This window comes from Ovis aries, chromosome 5 (assembly GCF_016772045.2).
Source record: "Ovis aries strain OAR_USU_Benz2616 breed Rambouillet chromosome 5, ARS-UI_Ramb_v3.0, whole genome shotgun sequence".
Lineage (NCBI taxonomy): Eukaryota > Metazoa > Chordata > Mammalia > Artiodactyla > Bovidae > Ovis > Ovis aries.
The window spans coordinates 99,413,498-99,440,489 of record NC_056058.1 but is presented as its reverse complement, the minus strand read 5'-3'; the positions used below and the strand labels follow the sequence as shown (position 1 = coordinate 99,440,489).

General features: G+C 41.3%; 1 protein-coding gene across 22 annotated transcripts in view; it reads right to left on the bottom strand.

Moving 5' to 3' along the window:
* The window catches only part of PAM (peptidylglycine alpha-amidating monooxygenase), a 321,661-nt gene that overhangs the window by 195,954 nt on the left and 98,715 nt on the right, over positions 1 to 26,992 (bottom strand). For 2 of the 22 annotated variants that reach the window (XM_060416039.1, XM_042250796.2), the window contains one exon: positions 5,260 to 5,375. The exons of the other annotated variants lie outside the window; for them this stretch is intronic. The gene's annotated coding sequence lies outside the window, so the exon portion shown is untranslated. The remainder of the gene's footprint in view (positions 1 to 5,259; positions 5,376 to 26,992) is intronic. 22 annotated transcript variants of the gene reach the window in all.

Genomic DNA, 26,992 nt, shown 5'->3' with positions numbered 1-26,992 from the left:
AGAAGGGGAGGTCCCTGAAGGTTAGGATGACTTCACAAGGCACCACGAGCAGCTGAGATTTGTATGTGATCTTGTGGCAGGAGCCCGAGATAAGGGGTGATGAAGGGCAGTGATGGCAGAGGACATTTGTTGGGAACTGTGAGGCAATGGTTCACGGTTCAACCTCAATGGTTCAACCTCAGAGACCTTCCCCAGGGCTGCTCTGATGAAAGGCAGAAACCATCTCTGCGACGAGTTCCTCTCCCACCCGGTCTTCTGACAAGAGCCCCGGACACACAGCCCACCACACAGCTCGCTCTTCTGGATTCTGCCATTTGTACAAGCCAATAAAATGCGTTGACTCTTATTCTCTGAAGTTTGTATTGTAGAATCAAATGGATAGTTTTTTATTTGTTTGTTTTTTATTACAGCCATATTATCTGATGGCCATTTTCAGACTATACAAGTTGAAATTTATGACTCAGCTTCAATATTTCTAGGGAGGACACTGTGTTTAAGAACTCAGGAATTAGAGGTCAAAAATAGGACTAGGGGAGGTAGAATTTTAAAAATTCAACTGAAAGGCACCAGAACATCCACAATTTGGGTACTTTTCTTTCATGTCATCTGCCAAAAGAAAGCAGAAGGCAGGAAGGAATAGTTTTTAATATCAAATAAAGGCTTAAAATAATGTTTTCAATACTCATCTTTCTTAGGAAAACAACTAAATGTTTAACGATAAATAGTATGGCAGTGGTAAAACGCAGCACCACGTATTTTTGTTGTTGGTGTTTCAGGGCAGCTTTTGTAGGTAAAGTATCAGCAAAGCGCCACTGCTTCTGCCCTTGGCATATACACTATCTCTTTTAATGGAAAAAGGTTAGTTTCTGTTTAACTGTGTTAACCTAAGTCCATTCTGAAGGAGATCAGCCCTGGGATTTCTTTGGAAGGAATGATGCTAAAGCTGAAACTCCAGTACTTTGGCCACCTCATGCGAAGAGTTGACTCATTGGAAAAGACTCTGATGCTGGGAGGGATTGGAGGCAGGAGGAGAAGGGGACGACAGAGGATGAGATGGCTGGATGGCATCACGGACTCGATGGACGTGAGTCTGAGTGAACTCTGGGAGTTGGTGATGGACAGGGAGGCCTGGCGTGCTGCGATTCCTGGGGTTGCAAAGAGTCAGACACGACTGAGCGACTGAACTGAACTGAACTGAACTGAAGTATAAAGGTGTAACTGGATATTTGAAAATAGAACAATGCTTTCGATTAGTGAGGCATAAACAAAAAACACTTAATCTTTGGTAAAATATTTCCATACACCCCCTTTTAGATTTTTGCTTATCTAAATCCATTGAACTCGTAGGACTGTTTAGAGATTTAAATATGTGGGCTTTAACTAATTGTTCAGAATTGCAATGGGAATCCCTGTTACCTAGAATACAATTAGACTGTATTTTGATGAAACTATAATTTAATTGAGAGGAGGAAAGTGGTAGATTTTTCACATCCCTTTAGCTTTAGTAATAGCAGTAGACCTGAATATCCCATAACTGTGGATTCAACTAGTGGTCAAGAAACACTCTTCAGGGGGGGCAGTCCTAAGATGGTGGAGGAATAGGACGGGGTGACCACTTTCTCCCCCACAAATTCAGCAAAATAACATTTAAACACTGAGTAAATTCCACAAAACAACTTCTGAATGCCGGCAGAGGACATCAGGCACCCAGAAAAGCAGCCCATTGTCTTTGAAAGGAGGTAGGAAAAATATAAAAGACAAAAAAAGAGACAAAAGAGGTAGGGACGGAGCTCCGACCCGGAAAGGGAGTCTTAAAAAGAGAGAAGTTTCCAAACACCCGGAAACACTCTCACTGCCGAGTCCGTGGTGAGCCTTGGAGGCACAGAGAACATTTAACGGGGAGGAAAAATAAATAAATAATTAAAACCCACAGATTACGAGCCCAGCAGCAACTCCCCCAGCAGAGAAGCAGCGCAGACTCCTGCACCCGCCACTAGCAAGCAGCGGCTGGGCAGGGGGGCGCAGGCTGCACTGCTTAGAGTAAGGACCAGGCCTGAATGCCCCGAGGGTAATCTAAGCAAACTAACTTGGGCTAGCAAACCAGACTGTGGGATAGCTACCATGCGAAAAGCCCTAAGACACTGCCAGTGCACAGAACAAAGGACTGAACAGAACTAGCTGGCTGCAGACCATCCCCCTCCGGTGACAGAAAGCCAGAGCCGGGAGGGGGCAATCGCAGCCCCAGAGAGACATTATCTACAAAACTGTAAGCAGGCTTCTTTGCTAACTAAGACTTCTTGGGGTTCTGGACGGTCAACATCCACCTGAGAAGGCGTGCCAGTTGTACACCCAGAAAACGGAGTGGCAGGGACCGGGGAGGCGATAAGTCTCAGCAACCACGCTCGCCAAACACCTCATCACCTGTGCTGCTCGGACCTGGGAAGGGCTCAAAACGCAGGCCCAACTGAGTCTGCACCTCTGAGGACTACCCGAGTGCCTGAACCTGAGCGGCTCAGACCTGGGAGGTGTATGCAGCCCAGGGCCAGCCTCGGACGGTTCCCGGCGGACCAACCTAGAGCCTGAGCAGTGTGGGCAGGGGCAGGGAGGGCACACGCGCCGTGAGCGGGGGCAGGCCCAGTGTGGCTGAGACATTGCGAGCACATGCCAGTGGTATTTGTTTGCAGCATCCCTCCCTCTCCACAGCACAACTGAACAAGTGAGCCTAAAAAAAGTGTCCACCACCGACCCCTTTGAGTGTCAGGGCAGAAATCAGACACTGAAGAGACCAGCAAACAGAAGCTAAAACAGAGGGAACCGCCTTGGAAGTGACAGGTGCAATAGATTAAAACCCTGTCGTTAGTACCGACTACATAGGAAGGGGGCTATGGATCTGGAGAAATATAAGCCGAACCAGGGAACTATCCGAAAATGAACTGACCCCACAATACCCACAACACCACCAGAGAAAGTCCTAGACATATTTTTACTATTTTTACGATCATTCTTTTTTTTATTTTTTAAAAAATTTAAGTCCTCTATTACTCCTTTAATTTTCACTTTTATAACCTACTATTACTTTGCAAAAACAAAAAACAAAACAAAACAAAAAAAGACACTATTTTTTAAAAGCAAGAATATACAATGAAGAAGACAATCTCTTTAACAAGTGGTGCTGGGAAAACTGGTCAACCACTTATAAAAGAATGAAACTAGAACACTTTCTAACACCACACACAAAAATAAACTCAAAATGGATTAAAGATCTAAATGTAAGACCAGAAACTATAAAACTCCTAGAGGAGAACATAGGCAAAACACTGTCCGACATACATTACAGCAGGATCCTCTATGACCCACCTCCCAGAATATTGGAAATCAAAGCAAAAATAAACAAATGGGACCTAATTAAACTTAAAAGCTTCTGCACAACAAAGGAAACTATAAGCAAGGTGAAAAGACAGCCTTCAGAATGGGAAAAAATAATAGCAAATGAAACAACTGACAAACAACTAATCTCAAAAATATACAAGCAACTTATGCAGCTCAATTCCAGAAAAATAAACGACCCAATCAAAAAATGGGCCAAAGAACTCAATAGACATTTCTCCAAAGAAGACATATGGATGGCTAACAAACACATGAAAAGATGCTCAACATCACTCATTATCAGAGAAATGCAAATCAAAACCACAATGAGGGACCACTTCACACCAGTCAGAATGGCTGCGATCCAAAAGTCTACAAGAAATAAATGCTGGAGAGGGTGTGGAGAAAAGGGAACCCTCTTACACTGTTGGTGGGAATGCAAACTAGTACAGCCACTATGGAGAACAGTGTGGAGATTCCTTAAAACACTGGAAATAGAACTGCCTTATGGCCCAGCAATCCCACTTCTGGGCATACACACCGAGGAAACCAGAATTGAAAGAGACACATGTACCCCAATGTTCATCGCAGCACTGTTTATAATAGCCAGGACATGGAAGCAACCTAGATGTCCATCAGCAGATGAATGGATAAGAAAGCTGTGGTACATATACACAATGGAGTATTACTCAGCAATTAAAAAGAATACATTAGAACCACTTCTAATGAGGTGGATGAAACTGGAGCCTATTATACACAGTGAAATAAACCAGAAAGAAAAACACCAATACAGTATACTAACACATATATATGGAATTTAGAAAGATGGTAATGATAACCCTGTATGTGAGACAGCAAAAGAGACACAGATGTATAGAACAGTCTTTTGGACTCTGTGGGAGAGGGAGAGGGTGGGATGATTCGGGAGAATGGCATTGAAACACGTATAATATCATATATGAAATGAATCACCAATCCAGGTTCGATGCATGATACTGGATGCTTGGGGCTGGTGCACTGAGACAACCCAGAGGGATGGTATGGGGAGGGAGTGGGGGGGCGGTTCAGGATGGGGAACACGTGTATACCTGTGGTGGATTCATGTCGATGTATGGCAAAACCAATACAATATTGTAAGGTAATTAACCTCCAATTAAAATAAATATATTTATATTAAAAAAAGAGAAACATTCTTCAATTTTCCCTTGAAGCATGCTAATCCAAGTCTGTGTATCATGTTGAAGCTTGTTCTGACACAGATTTTCCAGGACTACCTCTGATTACAAATTTTTAAGGGAGAACAACAAAATCTACCCTTGTCCTCTTTACCTCAAAGGGATTCTGGGAGGACAAAGGAAGACAATAACCATGAAAGGGCCCTGCATATTCAAAAACTTAGTCCCGTGAGGATCAATCAGAAAAAAACTGCTCTAAAAAGTCCAATATACTGTAGCATCAATCCACCTGCCAGTGCAGGAGATGCTGGTTTGATTCCTGGGTCAGAAAGATCCCCTGAAGAAGAAAATGGCAACCCACTCCAGTATTCATAGCTGGAGAATCAATGGACAGAGGAGTCTGGCAGGGCTACCTTCCAAGGGGTTGCAAAGAGTCGGATACAACTGAGCTCGCATCACACTGCAATCTCGCAGTATCAAAACCTGGTGAGCTACTCCAAAGCATTTTTGAAAGGTTGAAAAGCAAACTAGGAGATGGGAATATCTTGGAAGATGTTTGTGAAGCAAAATTAGACTAGGTAAGCAAATCCAAAAGCTTCTTAGCCCAAGAATCCTCTGACTTAGATCTTATATCAATGCTTGAGTCCAGACCTTCTCAGTTAAACTATGGGAGTAAGACAAGAAATGCATGATTTTAAAGTTTTTCACGTTGAAGAACCTCTGCTCTCCAGGTCACTGTTCCCTCTGAAGCCTCTCTGCTCAGGTCTAGATGGGCCAGGTCAGATGCAAAATCAGGAAGCTGTTGATAGCAGAATGTCTTCAGGATTGAGGTCACTTTGAAAGTAAAAAGTGAAAGTGAAAGCCGCTCAGTCATATCCGACCTTTTGTGACCCCATGGACTATACAGTCCATGGCATTCTCCAGACCAGAATACTGGAATGGATAGCCTTTCCCTTCTCCAGGGGATCTTCCCAGGGGTTGAACCTAGGTCTCCCACATTGCAGGCAGATTCTTTACCAGCTGGGCCACAAGGGAAGCCCATGAATACTGGAGTGGGTTGCCTATCCCTTCTCCCGCAGATCTTCCCCACCCAGGAATTAAACTGGGGTCTCCTGCATTGCAGGCAGATTCTTTACCAACTGAGCTATCAGGGAAGCTCCATTTGGGTCTTCCTAAATCTGAGTTTAATTCCTGAAATCCCATAACACAATGTTGCAACTTTAGAATCACCCAAAATTTAAAATGTAGATTTCGGGGTTCACATTTAGTGGACATAGTTAGATTCAGATTTAGTAAATTTGGTGAAAACTCTAGAATACATCTTTTCCGTTGCAGGTTGGGTGAAGATCAGTTTAAAAGCCATGGCCTAGAAAATCAAATAAAGGCACACACTGTGTATGAACAGCTACCAAATGTGTAAACAGTGGGAAACATCAACAATATCCTCTAAGAGCCCTGGGGTCCCTTCCAACTAAGACCTATGACTTTCATTCTGTTGTTCCTGTTGCTGTGCGGCCCCTAAGTTGTGTCTGACTCTGTGTGACCCCATGGTCTGCAGTCCTCCAGGCTCCTCTGTCCCCTGCTATCTCCTGGAGTTTGCTCAAACTCAGGTCCATTGAGTTGGTGATGATTCTGTGGCTCCAGTCAAATAACGAAAGCTCTAGAAATGTCTATCTCTGTCATAGCTATAACATACACATCACACTACAGGACTGGAAGACTTTCATTACAGTATAACAACACCTCTCACTTCTTGAGCACTGACCACATGGTAATACTCTGCTGCTGCTTTATTCGCTGCTATATCCCCAGCATCCAGAACAATGTCAAACAGAGAGCAGGTCCTCAGAAATATTTGTTGAATGGATGGATGGATGAGTGCTTTACTGTCTGACAACATCCTATCAGTTAGGTTTGATTATCATCCTTATTATCTAAATGAGAAAACGGATGCATACATGGCTAACTGATGTGTTCCCAGGTTACTTGGCTATTAAATGAAAAAGCCAGACCAAGTTCTATAGAATGCCAGCATCAGTCCCCTAAGCCCACCATACGCTCCACTTCTCATGGACAGGCCAGCAGAGGGGACGCCTCTTCTCCTCATCTCAAGAGAAAGCCCTCTTCCTACTGCTCTGAACCCCCAGGACACTTTATTTGTATTTCCCTTGCTGCTGCTGCTGCTGCTAAGTTGCTTCAGTCTTGCCCGACCCTGTTCGACCCCATAGATGGCAGCCCACCAGGCTCCTCTGTCCCTGGGATCCTTCAGGCAAGAACACTGGAGTGGGTTGCCATTTCCATCTCCAATGCATGCATGCACGCTAAGTCGCTTCAGTCATGTCCGACTCTGTGCGACCCCATGGACAGCAGCCCACCAGGCTCCTCTGTCCACGGCATTCTCTAGGCAAGAATACTGGAGTGGGTTGCCATTTCCTTCTCCAGTACTTCCCTTGGGGTCTGGTCAATGCCTTCTTAATTTTATTGAAAGGAAGGAGACCTACCGTTTATTAATTATACTTTGAGTTCCAGGTTCCATGTGGGTACTTTTAGGAATATTGCCTTACTCATAATACCCTGTCATGATCTAATGGCTATAGGCATATTTTGTTTCATCCTCCATTTCACAAATGAAAATGAAAGTAAAATCTTTGGTCAGTATATCCCAAGTTTGCCCAGTATTAACTGGGGAAGGGGGTGGGGTGCTTAAAACAGTAGCAATCCCCCTACTCCAAATCTTTTGACTCAGGATGTCCCAGCAAGGAGCTTGGATCTGTCTGTCTCCCAGGCTAAGGGTTAACCGTTTAGGGCGGGACCCATGTGTTAGGCAGGCACCTTTGTTCCCTTCACTGCACATACAAGGCCTCAAAAGTGTCTCATCTTTCTAAAATGCCACAGTTTATAAAGTATATTCACATGATTCCCCAAAATAATCATAAGCAGCAAGCATAACCGATATCAGTATTATCTTCTTGTAGCAGGAAAAGTAAACATAATCAACTTCTGTGGCTCCTGGTTAAAAGATTAAAAAAGAAGGAGAAAAGCTTATGTGGAGAGCAAGAGATGATAATTCAAAAAATCTATCCCGCTCTTTTTTTTTCCCAAGATAGCTTTCTTTTGACACCCACAGCAGGAAATCACTCTATATGTTATGCAAATTCCAACATGAAATAAGAGGTTTGCTGAGAGGATCATGCAGGCTATTTGGAGTAGGCCCCTCAAAAATGATATTTTTCACTGGTAATCATCAATAAAAACCTTCACTGTGTTTTCTTCTATTACAGAACTGGTATTCTCCAAGATAAACTCTTAAAATAGGGCATCATGAGAGAATTTGTAAGATGTGGTATGTATTTAAAGAGAAAAAAAAAAAAAAACTCCATAATTCTCCAACCGATTTCAGCTTTAATTGAGTTTCTTTAGGATTTCTACTTAAATAAGTTTTCCTAGAAAAATCTGGCCCCTTATCATCTGAGGCACTCTCACTGGAATAGTCTTAGGAAGTAGTTTAGAGAGCAGAATGATATTAGCCTAAATGTAATTTTACTATCTTTAGCTTACTCAAGTAGATAAAATTTCACAGCACAAAGGATAAAAAAAATCCAATTTCCCTTTAAATTTTATTGCAAGTTTCCTCCAAATAAACAAAGAATTGAGTTCCCTGCACCAACCAAAAGGGGGGAAAAAAAAAGATTTTACAATAATCCCAGTGAGAGCAGGGATTCCAACTTGCTCTTCTTACTCGGCAAGGAAACCTTGAGAGGGAAAACCACCCCAGAATCTGGAGAAGGGCTTCCTCACATGAAATGAGATGCTGTGTCGTTCAATCTGGGAACCTTGTACCTTTTGAGTGAAGGATGAGCAAAACTGTACGTACAAGCTCAAAGCTCAGTAAAGTGGGCCTTGGCAGAAAGAGGTTTCTACTCGTGGTGGAATCACAGTAGCAAAACCAAATAACACCTTTCGCCTCTGAAAGATGAGCCCCGTGTGAGGTGGGACCCCACTCCCAAGCCATAGCTAATTGGCCCCTTGACCTACAGGGGCCAATCCAAATCTCCCTGGAAATTTGAAACTGGGAAAAGGAGAAGTTCACTGAGTTGGAATTCACATAGCATCAGACCCAAAGCAACACAGGGTAGAGAAGCCAAAACATCACTTTGCAAATCAAAAGAACGGAGCAGACGGGAGGAGGCTAGGCAACTCCGCACAGGCACCCTTGGTTCCTGACTGTCCTCTTTGAAGCCCCCAAATCCTAGCTATACTGGCTGCCTTATTAGGGAATGTCCATGGAGTGGCCTGCTCTTTCGTTTCTGTAAATGTTTTTATTTGTGATCATTTTAGTGGGTTCCTATCCCCTGAAACCAAACAGCTCTGACTAAGGCAGCTTCACGGAAGAAGTGATAACTGAGCGAAAACCTCAGGTGTTCACCAGGTGGCCAATGGAGAGGAAGCGTCTCAAGCAGAGGAAGCAGCTTACAGGTCGATCTTGAGGCGGGAGAAAGCTGAGTTCCAAGGACTACAAGGACAGCCAGGAACGCCGGAAGGGGAAGCGGTGGGAATGAGGCTGAAAAGAGGATGCTAAGGACATGTAGTCCATGCAAGCTGTTTAGCCCTTGGTGATGGTGGTGATGGTGAAGTCGCTCAGTCGTGTCCGACTCTTTGCGACCCCGTGGACTGCAGCCTACCAGGCTCCTCCGTCCATGGGATTCTCCAGGCAAGAATACTGGAGTGGGTTGCCATTTCCTTCTCCAGGGGATCTTCCCGACCCAGGGATTGAACCCAGGTCTCCCGCATTGGAGGCAGACGCTTTAACCTCTGAGCATCCTGTAGCTAATGGGATCAGAGGTGTGTTGTAGGAAATCATTCCGGCTGTGATAGTGGAGGCTAGAAGGAGGAGGCTGGGGGCAAGATTGGAGGGCGGAGGCTAGAGAGAAAGTGAGCTTCTCAAGGAGAGCTTTGTGTATCTTTCGTTCCACCCTCAGAGATAATTCAAAGGGAAGGAAAAGGCAAATGGCAACCACTTGGCTTTAAGAAGCAAGGCAGCACAACCCTCTGAGAAAGGAGAGCTTGCCTAGAGGCAGGGCTGGATGGTGTTCCACCCTTCATGCCTGTTGTTTTAAAGAAACAATGACAGCCCAAGGGCTCGTTGATCCAGGAGCAAATCCTCCACCAAATGGGACCCAGGACATGATAAAATACAGATCACAAAAGCAGCTCACCCTGTGAAATACCACGCAATTTCACACCTCATTTCCCCCATTCTCATCACTCATTTATTAATTCCCATCATAACATAAAGCCCTATCAAGCTTTAGTTACTTCAGGAAACATGGCACCTTTCATAAAGCCTGACGAAAGCATTAATAATTAAAGGACGACTTTGAAAGAAGGGCATCGAAACCTCTTTGGTACAATGTTTTTCTTCTATTCACTAATACAAAAGGGAAACCTGCGCACCCCTGAATAAACGGAAGCTGTGGCTGTTCTGATCTTAATTAGTTTAGATAACAGAACAAATCAAATCCCCCAATACTTAAACGGATGGAAATGGAGCTGTCAGGTCGGATGACAGTCTAGGCTGTGGACACAATAAACTGCCTGCCTTATCAGTAATTTCTCTTCCACGTGAATGAAAAAAGTAGACACCACATGCACAATAAACAGCTGTCACTCTTGCAGCTGACCACAAAGCACCGCTTTGGGTGACTTTGACTCAAGTTTTTCTCTTCCCATGCAAAACGCCTGTCAACTGTCTTCACTTATGGATGAGATCCCCGGGCTTAAGCTACACCCAGACAATAGATTCTTCCCTCTCTCACTCCATGTGCCACTGGAATGCAGCATCCTAACCCCATCTGAAATGCTGTTTGTTGTCAGGCACCCTTTTAGTGACAAATAGGTATGATGGAAGCTCCTTTCATCCCTGCTGCTCAGTGAGTGGTCCATGGATTACAACATGGATTATAGTTCAAGGATGGATTACCTGGGAGCTTTTTAGAAACGGGCAGTCTCAGGTCCCACCCAAGCCTGACCGAATTAGAATCTGCATTTTATCAAGATCTCCAAGTGGTCTTGTGTTGAGAGGCACTGCCAGAAACTTTTTGTAAAACACATTTGAGAAGTTTGACTACAATCTAACACCTGATCTCAATTGTTTGCCAGTCTGGAGAAGTGGCTTCCAAAGCCTGCAGGTAAAAATACTGCCATTTACCCTAAGTGGGACTTTCCAGGAAGATGGTAGGTGCCATGAAAACACAGACAAACTTGAAAGTCAGAGAGACCTGAGTTCAGATCTAAGCTCTGTGACACACAGGCCTTGGGACCCTTTGTCCCTCTTGCCTTAGCTAAGAAACCATTATGTTTTCATCTTTTTTTTTTTTTAAAGATCACTGTAGACTCACATATTCAAAATTTCCATATACCCTTCACCTCGTTTCCCCTGACAGTAACATCTTGCAGAACTCTAGTCTGATAGTACAACAAGGAAATCTGTTCTCTCTCTCGTAAGTCTGTTATTTCAAGCATGTTATAAAAGCAGAATCTTATAGCGGGTAATTTTCTGAGATGGGCTTTTCACTTAGCATAATTCCCTTGGGATTCATCCAAGCTGTTTCAAGTATCAACAGTTCATTCTTTGGCACTGCTGAGTCTTAATTCATAGTATAGATGTACCACAGTTTGTACAACTATTCACTTTTTGAAGGACATCTGCGTTGTTTTCCATTTCAGGCTCCTGCAAATAATGCTGCTATGAATAGGCACGTACAGGGTTTTGTGCGAGCATAAATTTCCATTTCTCTGGAATAAATGCTCAAGAATGGAATGCCAGGGTCACAAGATAGTGCTGAGCAAATGGCCTGCTCTCTTCCAGAGTGGCTACACCTCTGTGCATTTGCCGTAGCAGTGTGAGGGATCCGGTCGTCTACATCTCTGCCAACATTTGGTGTTATCAGTCAGTTTTAGTTTTAGCCAATGCGATAGGTATGTAATATTATCTCATTGTGCTTTTTTTTTTAAAAAAAAAGGTAGGAATTTTTATTCCTTTAAAAAAAATTATCTTATCATTGCGCTTTTAATTTGCATTTCCCAAGTGGGTGGTGCTCTTAAGTATCTCTTCATGTGGTAATTGACTATCTATCTTTTTAAGTGAAATGTCCATTTACACCTTTTTGTCCATTCTTTAACTGGATTGCTTGGTTTTACCACAAACAATTCTGTGAGCTTTTGTCAACTGTGAGAGCTTGTCAGATTATGTGGTTTACGGATATTTTCTTCCAGTCTCTTGTATGTCTTTACATCTTCACAGGGACTTGTGTGGAGTAAAATTCCTCCGATTTGATGAGGTCTAATGTATCAATTTTTTCTTTTATGCATGCTGATTTTAATGTCAAGTCTAAGAACTTTTGACTTAGCCCTAGGTGCTGAAGATTTTCTCCTATGTTTTTTCCAAGTTTAATAGTTTTATGTTTTTTATTTAACTCTGTGATCCATTTTGAGTTAATTTTTGTATAAGCTGTGAGGTTTAGATTTTTAATTTTACTAATTTTGAATGCCTATTTGCTTGGACCATTCATTTTGAGATGCACCCTCAACTTAATAGTAACTTTGCAAAGAGAAAAAAATCAAGTCATTACACTAAATATACATATCAAATGTAAGCAACCACAGTTCTAGAAACCAGAGCTACTTAAAAACCTGGTAACACTGTGCAGATCTGATGCGGAAATTATGTCTGGCTCAGAGTCTGACTCATAAAAGTCATTCAACAAGCCTGTGAATTAATTGCTTGCTTTTTCTCACATTTGTAATTGTTTTGATTTAATAAATAATGCATTAATTCATTACACTGTTGTTGACTTAACATAGCAATACTTGGAGTAAACTGTGAAAGACCACATGACCCAACATTCCACATCAATCCCATTTACTTAAAAAGTAATTTCTATTAACAAACTTACATCAGTCTCCTTTCTATGCATATGTGTACATGCATATACACATATAGAAAAATTTCAGTTGTATTTTGTGAAATCAAATTATCAATATTTTAGCCTTCATGTTTTTCCTCTCATTTTTAAGTCCTTCCTCCATCCTGAGGCTAGTTGAATCATCATTTAATTTCTGTCAATAACTTTTGAATCCACCAGAAATATATTTTTCTGTATTGCATGCAATAGGAGACAAGTTTTATTTATCACAAATAATTACTCAATTATAACTGAATGAAATCCTTTCTAGACAGTCTTGACACATGCTATGTACCTATATAGATTTAAACATATTTTCCAGATGTTTATTCTTTTCCATTGACTTAACTCTCCTTTCTAGCATCAGATTTTAACTTTAGATATCTGATAGTTCAAGTTCTCCTCGTCTTATTTGTTAATATTTTGTTGGATACTATTATTTCTGTTTATTTTTCGAGACAAATTAATAAGTCTCTATTTTCAGGTTCAAAAACACAATCCCAGTGAGTTTCTGATTATGAACACCCATACACACACATATACAACAACGTGTGTGTGTGTATGTGTGTGTGTGTGTGTGCACATGCAAGAGTTGACAGTGAGCAGGTGGAGAGTGAGAAAACAAGGCTCGATTCTGGGCCATAGAATATATAAATAAGTAGTGCACTATTACTCCAAGTGCAGAGGACAACTGCCATAATAGATGCAAATTGAAGCCATTTAATCCAGAAAAAAAGAGATAGTATTAACCTTGCAATTATGCTAAGTACAATTTGCTAGCATGAGTTGCCTGAAAGAATTAGGTAATTTCACTCTAAATAACTGAATTTTAATGAAGCTCATTATGTGTGTTATTTCTTATTTCTATCCTAGTTTGTTTACTATTCACAATGACAAAATTGTCTCAGACAAGGTTCTCTGAAACAACCTAGGGTGGGTGGGATGGGGAGGGAGATGAGAGGGAGGTTTAAGAGGGAGGGGGCGTATGTATACCCAAGACTGATTCACGTTGATATTTGGAAGAAAATAACAAAATTCTGTAAAGCAATTATCCTTCAATTAAAAAATAATTTTTAAAAACAGCTCAATGACACACTATTCCTATACTGAAAGGGACAAGGTAAAATCAAGCAAAGAAGGTGTTTCTTCTAACTTTCCAACAATTAAACCAGTTTAATTATTTAGTGAAAATGTCCTCCTGTAACCTAACAATATCCATTTCTCCCTGCCACCTTCATCACAAGAATCTAATTTTTAGTTGCCGTATTGATGCTCAATTAAAGGACAGCATGCCCCAGCCTCAACTACAGATGGATAAAGCCATGTGGCAGATTGCTGGTTGTCTGTCCTTTTTTGCCCCTTCTCCACTCTTGCTAGTTAGAAGCAGCATCTGCTGACTGGAGGCTTAACAGTTGTTCTGGACCAAAATGACAGGGTTTATAACGTAAAGATTAAAGAATGCTAAGCCAGAAGGAGTCTGGGGCCTTAATAAACAGAAGGAAAAGCCATACCACTCTATCCCCAAAATTCTTTCATTTGTGACAGCAATTAAGTTCTCTCTTATTCAAGACAGTTCATATGTTTTGTTATATGCAGCTGAACCCTATCCCAAATTACACAGCACTACCGCTGTCCAGTAAGATCAAAGACCCCAGGTATTAAACTACTTTGTACAGAAATTTCTTTTTTAATTGTCAGTTTTAAAAATTCACTACGTTCAAGTCAATACATTTTATGTCTAAAATTTCCAACAAAATATTTATTTTCTCTAGACTTTGTTTTATCCATCAATATCAACACTTCTGAACACAACGAATATCCAGTCATCCCTCAGAATCCATGGGGGATTGGTTCAGGACCCCATGGATACTAACATATATATCCACTATTTTTTCTGTTGGTCTATATCTTTTCATTAATTTATGAGATCTTTACTCATTTAGAACCCTTACAGTCTTCAAATGTTATCAAGCAAATTCACTTAAAATCTTCTAGTATATTGACTCAAATAATAACACTTCTTAACTATGCCATGATATATAGAACTGCTGCTTTCTTAAAAATATTGTCATAAAAAAATATTGTCATAATGGCCAGTTTTCTATATTTTCGTGGTCATTACTTAATGTCAAACTCTCTCCTAAAAACTTCCATTCTTTAATCCTGCTATCTTATTTTCAAATCTATGAAATAGAAAGGTACAATATACAGAAACATCTTTCTCCCTCAAAATTCATGTTTTAATCCTAATCTCCAATGTGATGGTATTTGAAGGTGAGGCCCTAGGTAAATAACTTCAATATGTTCAAGCTGGAGTTAGAAAAGGCAGAGAAACCAGAGATCAAATTGCCAACATCTGCTGGATCATCAAAAAAGCAACAGAGTTCCAGAAAAACATCTACTTCTGCTTTCTAGACTCTGCCAAAGCCTTTCACTGTGTGGATCACAAAAAAACTGTGGAAAATTCTGAAAGAGATGGGAATACAGACCACCTGACCTGCCTCTTGAGAAATCTGTATGCAGGTCAGGAAGCAATAGTTAGAACTGGACATGGAACAACAGACTGGTTCCAAGTAGGGAAAGGAGTACGTCAAGGCTGTATATTGTCACCTTCCTTCTTTAACTTATATGCAGAGTACATCATGAGAAATGCTGGGCTGGATGAAGCACAAGCTGGAATCAAGACTGCTGGGAGAAATATCAATAACCTCGGATATGCAGATGACACCACCCTTATGGCAGAAACTGAAGAAGAACTAAAGAGCTTCTTGATGAAAGTGAAAGAGAGTGAAAAGTTGGCTTAAAACTCAACATTCAGATAACTAAGATCATGGCATCTTATCCCATCATTTCATGGCAAATAGATGGGGAAACAGTGGAAACAGTGACAGACTTTATTTTTCAGGGACTCAAAATCACTGCTAATGGTGATTGTAATCATGAAATTAAAGGATGCTAGCTCCTTGGAAGAAAAGTTATGACCAACCTAGACAGCATATTAAAAAGCAGGGATATTAAAAAAAAAAAAGCAGGGATATTACTTTGCCAGCAAAGGTCCATCTAGTCAAGGCTATGGTTTTTCCAGTAGTCATGTATGGATATGGGAGTTGGACTATAAAGAACGCTGAGTGCCGAAGAATTGGTGCTTTTGGTGGTGTTGGAGAAGACTCTTGAGAATCCCTTGGACTGCAAGGAGATCCAACCAGTCCATCTTAAAAGAGATCAGTCCTGGGTGTTCATTGAAAGGACTGATGCTGAAGCTGAAACTCCAATACTTTGGCCACCTGATGGGAGGAACTGACTCATTTGAAAAGACCCTGATGCTGGGAGGGATTAGGGGCAGGAGGAGAAGGGGAAGACAGAGGATGAGATGGTTGGATGGCATCACCGACTCAATGGACATGAGTTGGAGTAAACTCCGGGAGTTGGTGATGGACAGGGAGGCCTGGCGTGCTGCAGTCCATGGGGTCGCAAAGAGTTGGACACAGCTGAGCGACTGAACTGAACTGAACTGAGAGCAGAGTCCCCCAGAATGAGATTAGTGCTCTTTTATAAAAGAGTCACACTAGAGAGCTCCCGCCCCCCTTCCTCCAGGTGAGCTGCAATGTGAGAAAGGCCATCTATAATCAGGAAGTTGGTTCTCAGCAAATCTTCTGGAGCCTTGATCTTGGACTTCTTGCCTCCAGAACAGTGAGAAACAAATTTCTGTTGTTTATAAGCCACATAATCAGTGGTATTACATTGTAGCAGCCCAACTGGACTGAAACAAAAGGATTATAGTCCATTTTCTTATACTATTTGCATTTATTCTGAAATTCTCATTCCTCATTCCCATCTATAATTTAAAGGAGACCTGTATTACACTGCTGCTGCTGCTGCTGCTGCTGCTGCTGCTGCTGCTGCTAAGTCGCTTCAGTCGTGTCCGACTCTGTGCGACCCCATAGACGGCAGTTCACCAGGCTCCACCGTCCCTGGGATTCTCCAGGCAAGAACACTGGAGTGGGTTGCCATTTCCTTCTCCAATGCAGGAAAGTGAAAAGTGAAAGAGAAGTCGCTCCATCGTGTCCGACCCTTAGCGACCCCATGGACTGCAGCCCCCATGGGATTTTCCAGGCAAGAGTTGCCCACAAACCAAGAAGGCTATTAAGTCTAAACTGAAAATGTTTCTTGTCCTTTAGCAATTCCTTTTTGGAGCTAAAAGAGACAATGAAGGATTCGCGGATTTTCTGACAGACAGAAACAGGCTGTCACGACCACTTAAAATGGTTAGAAGTTACTTATGCTTGAGGCTCACTTTCTAAGCTTCAGTGCGGTATGTGCTTTAGGATGCCACACAGACAGTAGACTCATTTGTCAGTTATAGATAAGGGTGGCTGTGAGACTCTGGAAGGTAGAAAAGTAATCAGAAGTGGGAAGGACATCATTTATTCTATACATGTTGATTTATTCAATAAGTAACTTATGGGGTTTACAATGTACCAAGGGCTTCCCAGGTGGCTCAGTGGTAAAGAATCCGCCTGCAAATGCACGAGATGCGGGTTTGATCCCTGGGTCAGGAAGATCCCCTGGAGAAGGAAATGGCAACCCACTCCAGTATTCTTGCCTGAAAAACTCCATGGACAAAGGAGCTGGGCGGGCTACAGTCCATAGGGTCGCAAAAGCACCTGGCAATACTTAGCAACTAAACAACAACAAAAATCTATCAGTGGCAAAACAGATAAAGATCTTGGACCTTGTGCAGCTTACAGTCCAGCAGGAAAATGGACATTAAACACGTATAAGTCACTAACACGGTGTGTGAAAAGGTGACTCTCCTCCATGGGAAAAAGAAAATGGGAAGAAGGGTAATGGAGAGAGGTCCACTGGGTGAGGAGGAAGCTGCAGGCTGGTAAGGGGGGCATGGTTTGAGACTCAAAGGCAGGCAAGGAATGCGTGCGGTGGATATCTGCAGGTGTCTCCAGGGAGATAAGAGAGCTGGAGCTGAGCAGCTACGAGGAGGTGACTGCGGTCAAAGAAGAAAGGGGAGCAGGTCCGGCAGGTATGGAGAAGGTACTGTAGGTCCCCATAGGTCACCCACTCTGCAAGGACCTTAGCTTGTTCCCTGGGTCAACTGGAGAGTCACCGCAGGGTCTGGGAAGAATGGCATGACCGGATTTCCATTTTAAAATGCTCACTATGACCCCTAAGATCCATTTAAGGCCACTAATGTCTGTCTAGTCAAAGCTATGGTTTTTCCAGTAGTCATGTATGGATGTGAGGGTTGGACTATAAAGAAAGCTAAGTACCAAAGCATTGATGCTTTTGAACTGTGGTGTTGGAGAAGACTCTTGAGAGTCCCTTGGACTTCAAGGAGATCCAACCAGTCCATCCTAAAGGAAATCAGTCCTGGGTGTTCATTGGAAGGACTGATGCTGAAGCTGAAACTCCAATCCTTTGGCTACCTGATTCAAAGAACTGACATTTGAAAAGACCCTGATGCTGGGAAAGAGTTAAGGCAGGAGGAGAAGGGGACGACAGAGGATGAGATGTTTGATGGCATCACCGACTCAATGGACATGAGTTTGAGTAAACTCTGGGAGTTGGTGATGGACAGGAAGGCGCGCTGCGGTCCATGGGGTCGCAAAGAGTTGGACACGACTGAGCGACTGAACTGAACTGAATGGCCCCTTTATTGAGAATAGATCCAAAGGAAGGGCCAGGGAAGGGTTTACGCCCTTCTTGCTTAGACAAGGAAAGTATGTAAAATTATTGCTTTCTGCTGCAATCCAGGTGGTCACAGCTGAATGGTTAAAATAACAAGTGGTTGAAACCTTGATATATTTTGAAGATAGAAGCAATAGGATATGCTAACAGATTGTATATGAGATGGGGGAGAATTTAACAACCAGAGACCTCACCCAAGAAAAGTAAAGGAGAGACACACAGATGGGGTTGTAAGACATCCAGGGAGGGAACCAGGAAAAATTCTGATTAGTTCTTGTTCTTCGCCCCATGTGATGACAAGGTGATGGCAACGCCCCTGACCCTTTATTGAACATGTTAGCAACTAAACTCCAACAGTAAAATGGAGCACCCCCTTCAGCACCCTGTGAAGCCAGACAAGTTGTTTCAAAATTGATATATAGTCCAGTGAATCCCCCTGGTTCTCTTTTCCAAATGTAAAGAACAGGAGGCAAAAAATACAGCAATAAAATACAGTACCAACCTTGAGGATGGATATTATCCAGAGCTCCTGGCTGAGGATATTTTGTGAAGTGTTATTTTTCACAATAGCATCTATGTTTTATAGGTCAAAAGAAAGAAGATCTGTTCTGTCTTATACCATATTTAATGTCCTCTAAGTCTTAGAATGCCGAAACATCTCTCTTAGTGAACTGTCACCTCGCTGGCTGATGACAGCTTTATCCTGGCAGCAATGATTATTAAATAGATCCGCTACAGAGTCAGAGCAGTGAGCAAGGGAGAGTGGAAACAAAGAATGACTTGGGGGGGGGCATAATTTTAAATTTAACAGGGGAAGAACTGGTTACACTGTAATTTTAATAAATGCATATATTTAAAAGCAATGTTTTTTCCTCTCGGTAGAAAAATTTTCATAGACCTGCATATGACTAATTTTCTTCTTTCCTTCCTTTTTTCTTTCTGTTCCAGTCATCTAATTACAGACTGTTATACTTTGCCAACAGCTCTCCCTGGGGGAATAATTTTTTTTTTTTTAACTGCAAAACCAGCACCCATCTGCTCTTTTATCCTTAGCACCATTTCGATGATGTTTATAATTCCTTTTATGGGAATAAAGTATCTGCTCAGTGATTAATAATTCAAAATACAGTAAAAGAAAACCAAACAAATGGCCCAGTGTGAGAAAGCAGAATAAGAAATAAGTTTTGAACACAATGCAGTATTTGTCAAAAGCAACATGCTTTATGGGCAGAGCACTGAGCAACTGAGCTGTATATTTAAAGATCTAGTGTGTAGTCAAGAATGGCAGTGGGCATTTTTTCCTTCTAAAAACCCTGATTGCGTTACTATGACATCATTTGTTTGATGTCTGATTAATTGAAAACTGCCTTCTAGTATATAGCTGTCTTCCTCTCTGCAATTTCAACAACTGATAGTAGTTCTACAGGATTTGTTAAATCACCGTGAAATCTGGATTTAATTCATGTCAATCCAAGACTCTCTTCTCCACCCCATCCACCCAAACATCTGTAGCTTTTCATCTTCAGCCTCTGCATTTTAAAGATGGAAAAAAAAGAGGCTCTCTCCCACCTTATCTAACCAAATGCATCAACTAGCACAATTACCTAACTGACCCAGTTTTACTTTTAGCCACTACACGCATTTCAAAAGAAGGAAGGGTGGAAATACCTCTTGCCTAGACAGGTTTTCTATGGCATTTAACTTTTTTTTTTTTTTGCTTTACAATACTGTATTGGTTTTGCCATACATTGACATGAATCCGCCACGGGTGTACATGAGTTCCCAATCCTAAACCCCCCTCCCACCTCCCTCCCCATATCATCTCTCTGGGTCATCCCAGTGCACCAGCCCCAAGCATCCTGCATCCTGTATCGAAGCTAGACTGGCGATTCGTTTCTTACATGATAGTATACATGTTTCAATGCCATTCTCCCAAATCATCCCACCCTCTCCCTCTCCCACAGAGTCCAAAAGTCTGTTCTATACATCTGTGTCTCTTTTGCTGTCTCGCATACAGGGTTATCATTACCATCTTTCTAAATTCCATATATATGTGTTAGTATACTGTATTGGTGTTTTTCTTTCTGGCTTACTTCACTCTGTATAATTGGCTCCAGTTTTATCCACCTCATTAGAACTGATTCAAAAGTATTCTTTTTAATGGCTGAGTAATACTCCATTGTGTATATGTACCAAACTCTTTTCAGTGATAAATCTCTGAAAGTGGAGAGAGGGAAAAAAACCCAGTGATTCTACGTGGAATCCTTGACTATAAACTCTGAAAACAACTGGAACTAGTTTTGATAGAAAGTGAGTGGCATTTCCCATGGAGCAGGTATCTGGGATACTAGCAAAGTTCCGTTTCTCGGCCTGGATGGTGTTCCATAGGTGTTTATAGCTATTCTTTAATCTGTCCAAGCCCTCTGTGTGCATCTGTATGTATGATATATATCACAATTAAAAAGTAATGGAATTTTCTTTAAAGATCTTTAGGAATTCAAATTCTCAGGTGTACTTCTTCTGAGATTCAAGGAGTTGAAGGTGATTATTTCAAGGATTATTCTAAACCTCTGATTCTATATTTATTACATATTAGTCAATCCATCACTGTCAACTTTTCATCTTAAAGAATACTTAAAGGTAAAAAATCAGAAAGTATTCCATCTTAATCAAGATTTTTAAATCACGAATAAAGGACATTCATAATATATGTATTATCACTAAAGAATTAGAATAGGAGGTAAAAACTGCAAGTCTCTGCCTCTCCAAACTATTTTCTTCTTCTTCTTTACTGCTCTTATTTACAGACAGAAATTCATTATTAAGCAAACATTCTCTTTGAAGTAACAATAAAATAAAAACAAAAGAAAACCAGACATTTACCTTGAGAGTACAATTACAATAGTGTATGTTTCTCTTTTAAATAATAAGAATTATTTTCAACCAAAACCTTAGGTGTTTAAGTAAGCTTTATTGTCATATATGAAGAAAATGGAAGTTAGGAAATTATTAAATCATATTCATATACTTCCTTCCCTTTTTTCTATTACATTCATTTGAATTCAACTTTTTAGTATCTAGTAATAATAACTGACATTTTAGAAAGAACAATATGCAAACGGTCTTTAAACGTAGCAATTTTCACACAAAAACAAACTTAAGCCTTCGTGTTGTCTATGTCTTCCCCCTTTGAGGGAGCAATTCAGGTCCAAAGAACATAATAGTCAGTCTTTACGACTTATATGGCTAAAAATAGTGAAATGAATTGCAAATGTAATAAGACTTTACCAGAAACACTGGGAAAACCCCATGTTGTTTAAAGGCAACCACTTCTAATGTGTAAACTGATGATACTCATGTACTTTTTTAAAGTAACGAAAAAGATGGCACATAAGAATGAACTTGTGATTCCATTTCTTTCCATCTCAGGAGCAGACAAACAAAAGCACGGCCAACTAAATTTTCAAAACGTATTTTCTTGTTAAATGTTGCTTTAAAATACTTCAAAATTTTTCTATGAAAATATCTATACTGATTGCTGTAAATGCATGATGGCATTATCCACATAAAGGATTTCTTTAGGTCATGGCATTCTTCTCAGTGTTACATTATAACTTAAGGTAAGCCACATAATCAACTGCATCATAATGAATCATACAAACCTTCAAATGACTTATCTAATTTCACTTGTGCAGTCTAAAATGCATCATAATTGAGCTGTTTTCTACACGTCTCTGATGTTTGTTCTGATTAACTCTAAATGTGGCTCAGCATCCTACTCTCTTTGAGGAAAATATAAATAGCAAACGACAGGAAACTAGTTATTAAGGTACCCATTTACATTTTATGTAATTGACAAGAATACATTAAGTTACTTGAATTAGCCCCTTACGTTTTGTTTTCATTTAATCACCTAGGTATTAGGAAGGAAAGGCATATATATGTGGGTTAAAGTTATAAAATTAAACTATTAATTTGGTTAAAAAACACAACGTTTGAACGTTATTTGTTTCAGACACTGTGTAAGCCTCTGAAAAAACAAAGATGAACAGAAATGATGCTTACCTTGTTTTTAATGGGGCAAGAGGTGATGGCATTTTGGAAAGGGTTGGAAAACAAATATTACAAGGCAATGTGAGAAGGCCTACAACGGAGGCAAATTCAACATGCTGCGTGGTTGCTAGGGGGATCGAGCAAGGGGCTAGTGGAAGGAGAGGACATAAGCAACCTTCTAAAATACAGAATGATTAGTGAATTCTTAACAGGGAGTAAGAACGTGAAGGCGTATAAAGCAAAGGCAGCACAGCACATCCCTGAGGAGAGAGAAGAGGGCTGGCTTGCCATTGGCCTCAACTCTGGGTACATGGAAAACTGTGGATGAGGCCAGGCTATTGCAAGTCTGGGGGCCGGTTCAGTTCAGTTCAGTTCAGTCCCTTAGTCATGTCCAACTCTCCGCGACCCCATGAAATGCGACATGTCAGGCCTCCCTGTCCATCACCAACTCTGGGTGTTTACTCAAACTCATGTTCATCGAGTCGGTGATGCCATCCAGCCATCTCATCCTCTGTCGTCCCCTTCTCCTCCTGCCTTCAATCTTTCCCAGCATCGGGGTCTTTTCTAATGAATCAGTTCTTCGCATCAGGTGGCCAAAGTGTTGGAGCTTCATTTTCAGCATCAGTCCTTCCAATGAACACCCAGGACTGATTTCCTTTAGGATGGACTGGTGGGATCTCCCTGCAGTACAAGGGACTCTCAAGAGTCTTCTCCAACACCAGTTCAAAAGCATCAAATATTTGGTGCCCAGCCTTCTTTATGGTCCAACTCTCACATCCACACATGACTACTGGAAAAACCATAGCTTTGACTCAATAGACCTTTGTTGGCAAAGTCGTCTCTGCTTTTTAATATGCTGTCTAGGTTTGTCATAGCTTTTCTTCCAAGGAGCAAGCATCTTTTAATTTCATGGCTGCAGTCACCATTTTCGGTGGTTTTGGAGCCCAAGAAAATAAAGTCTGTCACTGTTTCCATTGTTTCCCCATCTATCTATGGGCCAGAGTAAAGGAAAAAAAGAACACAAGAAGGAAAAAATAGCTTGCTCTTCCTTATCACTCAGGATTCAGTTTCTGTTTGGAGTCAGTGGTCCTCTTTGTGCTGCCCCCAGCACCCCCAGTACAACTGGAGAAGGAAATGGCAACCCCACTCCAGTATTCTTGTCTGGGAAATCCCATGGACAGAGGAGCCTGGTGGGCTACAGTCCATGGGATCACAAAGAGTTGGACATAAATGAGCACACACACGTGCACACACACACATGCACACACACACACATTACAATACTGCACTGCTCTGTCACCACTCCAAGCCTTGAGCTATTCACAATGAACACATTCCCTCATTTAAGTTGTACATTGTTCAGCCTCCTCATGAGACAGTAAGTTTCTAGAGAGTGGAGAGGTGTATTTCTAGCTCCTAGAATAATGCTCAGCATATGGTAGGCACTCGATAATATAGTTGAAAGGAGGAATTAAATCAGCAAGAAAAGAGAAAGGAAAAGTACAGAGGAGGGCAGGAAGTGGGGTCCACAAAAAAATGAACAGGAATAGAGAATAATAACAATAAACCAGCGTCTCAAATGTTCCCCATGGTACCAATCCCTCAGATGCCCCAGAAATCATTCCCGATCCAAAGTTTAAAAAGAATATTTTGAAAGCACTATAGTGCTTTCATACTGCAAAAGCTTGTCAGATTGAAAGCCAGAACATCAACTGTACTTTATGCATACTGCTATTTCAACCAAAAGAAATAAAAATAAATACATCTTTAATGGGGAATATTATGATTGAGAGCTCATTCAAAAAGTAGGGTTTTCAACATAAACTATTAATCTGTTCAATAATCATATTTGTTAGAAAGGAATGGAGAACTATTGTGTGAACCATAAGTTCAAATTCCTATCCTGAGCACTTAAGTTTTTTCCATAAACATCGCTGTATTGACCTGCCTTTTTTGCATTTTACTGCTGTTACATTCAAAAATTTAATCTTGTAGACAAATGGTAATTCAAGAACACAATTCAAGTGATATATTATTCCCTTTGACCACAAAGGTATGTTTGCCCATATAGTTTTTTTTCCATTCAAATTTTGCAACAGCTGGTACATGATATATTTCTGAATACAAAATACATACTCTGCTTTCTCAACTATTATAACATATAGCAATTTCTACGATCTCCCATCTTCTCTGAAACACTTAAAACACATTTTAAATTTAAATTACAGGAAAGTTATCTATGCCATTTTCTTTGATATAACTTGAATATTTTAATTGTATTCAATGTGGGTTAAAGTAAAATGTCATGAGCCTCATTATTTAAATTTCATATAAGAAAACCATCTTCAGTTGAAGTATTTTGACATATACAAGGAAACACTGTACCCAGTGTTGCTAGTCGGCAAAAATTAAATACCTTTTGGCATTATAATTCCCCCTGCATTGGGGGGGATATTCTTCCAGTTTGGGTACACTTATACTTCTATTTCATCTTTAGAGATGTGAATCCTATTAAAAGAAAAGATATACTTAAAAGGAGAAAATTAAAATCAGTGTTCTCATTGATAAAGAATCTCCTTTGAACAATTTATAGATTCATTTCCAATAACAAAGAGCTTGTTTTAGCTTGACAACCCAGCCACCACCAATGACAGGTATACTCTTTAATGAGGCAGCAGCTTACTTCATTACATGTACCCAAGTCCCATCCTGCTAGAAGAGATGATTATGGTCACTGCTTGGCTTGTATGTATTCATTGAGGTCAACATGCACACCCCCAAAGAGAAGGGACAGCTGGGTGACCCTGACATGTCTTATAAACCTGGAAACTGGCATCCACTCAACAGGCCACAGTGAGCGCCAGACTCACAAGGCTGGCATGAAAACGATCAATTGCCGTAAACATGCAAGATTCATATTACTACCAGTAATGGCCAAAAAAAAAGAAAAATGAAGTCATTGATTTCTCTCTTTCCCTTCTATGTAAGATCTGAACTACAAGGGGGAAAAAAAAAAACACAGGCTGAAAAGTAAACCAAACTGGCCTCTTGCCCCAGTGTCTGTACACAATACCCACAGCAGGAAATGCATGGTGAGTAGACGGATACCATCTTCTGGTGCCCGGCTACTGTAATTGCCTCGTAACTCATCTCACTGCTTTTGCCCTTGCCACCTTGCAATCTGTTCTCAACACACAGCAATCACAGTAAGCCTTTGAAGCTATAGCAGTCCATAGCACTCCTCCACCTGACACCCCCCAGAGCCTCTCATTCGGGCCAGAGTAAGAGCCAGCACGCTTCCGCTGGCATGCTGCTGCTGCTGCTACTAAGTCACTTCAGTCATGTCCGACTCTGTGCAACCCCACAGACAGCAACCCACCAGACTCCCCCTCCCTGGGATTCTCCAGGCAAGAGCATTGGAGTGGGTTGCCACAGGCATGCAGGGCCCTACAAAACCAGGTTCTCCTTCACCAGCCTCCACACTTGCTGGCCCCTTGCTGTTCTGTCACGCTCAGGGTCTCTGCACTTGCTGCTTCCTCTGCCTAGAATATTCTTGCTGCATGGAGCCAAGTGGGCTTCCCTGGTGGCTCAGCTGGTAAAGAATCCAACTGCAATGCGGGAGACCTGGGTTCGATCCCTGGGTCGGGAAGATCCCCTGGAGAAGGGAAAGGCTACCCACCCCAATATTCTGGCCCGGAGAATTCCATGGACTGTATAGTTCATGGGGTCGCAAAGAGTCGGACACGACTGAGGGACTTTCACACACACGCGGACTTTCCCCACACAAGTGGTTTCCACTCTTGCTCACCCTCAGGTCTTTGTTCGATTGTCACCGTCTCTGCAAGGTCTTTGCTGACCTCCACATCTCACACTGCAACCTCCCTGTGCTTCAGCCTCCCCATCTCCCTTCACTGCTCCGAAATGCTTGGTCTCATTGCAGTATTTTAAAAACAGGCCTTAATTTCTGACTATAAGCTCTATGCAAGCAGGGATTTTTTGTGTTTCATTCGCTATTATACCTCTAAAACTTAGCACAGGACATAGCAGGTCGTCAGTAACACTATGATATTATAGCAAACTCTATTAAACTCAGGTTCAAGCCAAATGTTCCTAAATGAAGGGGAAAAGATTGCTAAATAATGTAGAATGGAAATGAGATGTTTCTCTTTTTTAAAAATCATCACATGCCTAGTGAATCAGTAAGTTGAGTAAACTCAGGAGAGTTTCCACATACTCAAAAAATCTTTTGTTTAACCAAATGCTCAATGTGAAATTAAAGAATACATTTCAAATCCGTCTTTGATCAAAAATTTCAAAAACAAAAATAAGAAGTCTTTAATGTCAAACACATTCAGTAATTAAATTAGTTATATATGCCTTTGATTCTCTTCTCTATGGAATCAGAATTGTCAGGAAAATAAGGACACACCAGTACCTCTTCATTTTGGTCCCATGAACACCTACACATATAAATACTGTACTTTAGCCATTGTATTATAACTGCTTAGTAGAAAGTAAAGCATCTGTCTGCAATGCAGGAGAGCCGGGTTTGACCCCTGGGTTGGGAAGATCCCCTGGAGAAGGAAATGGCAGCCCATTCCACTATTCTTGCCTGGAAAATCCTGTGGACTGCGGAGCCTTGTAGGTTACCGTCCATGGGGTCGCAAAGAGTCGAACATGACTGAGCGACTTTCAGATGATCACAAATAGCTCCGGGCAGAAACTGCTGCC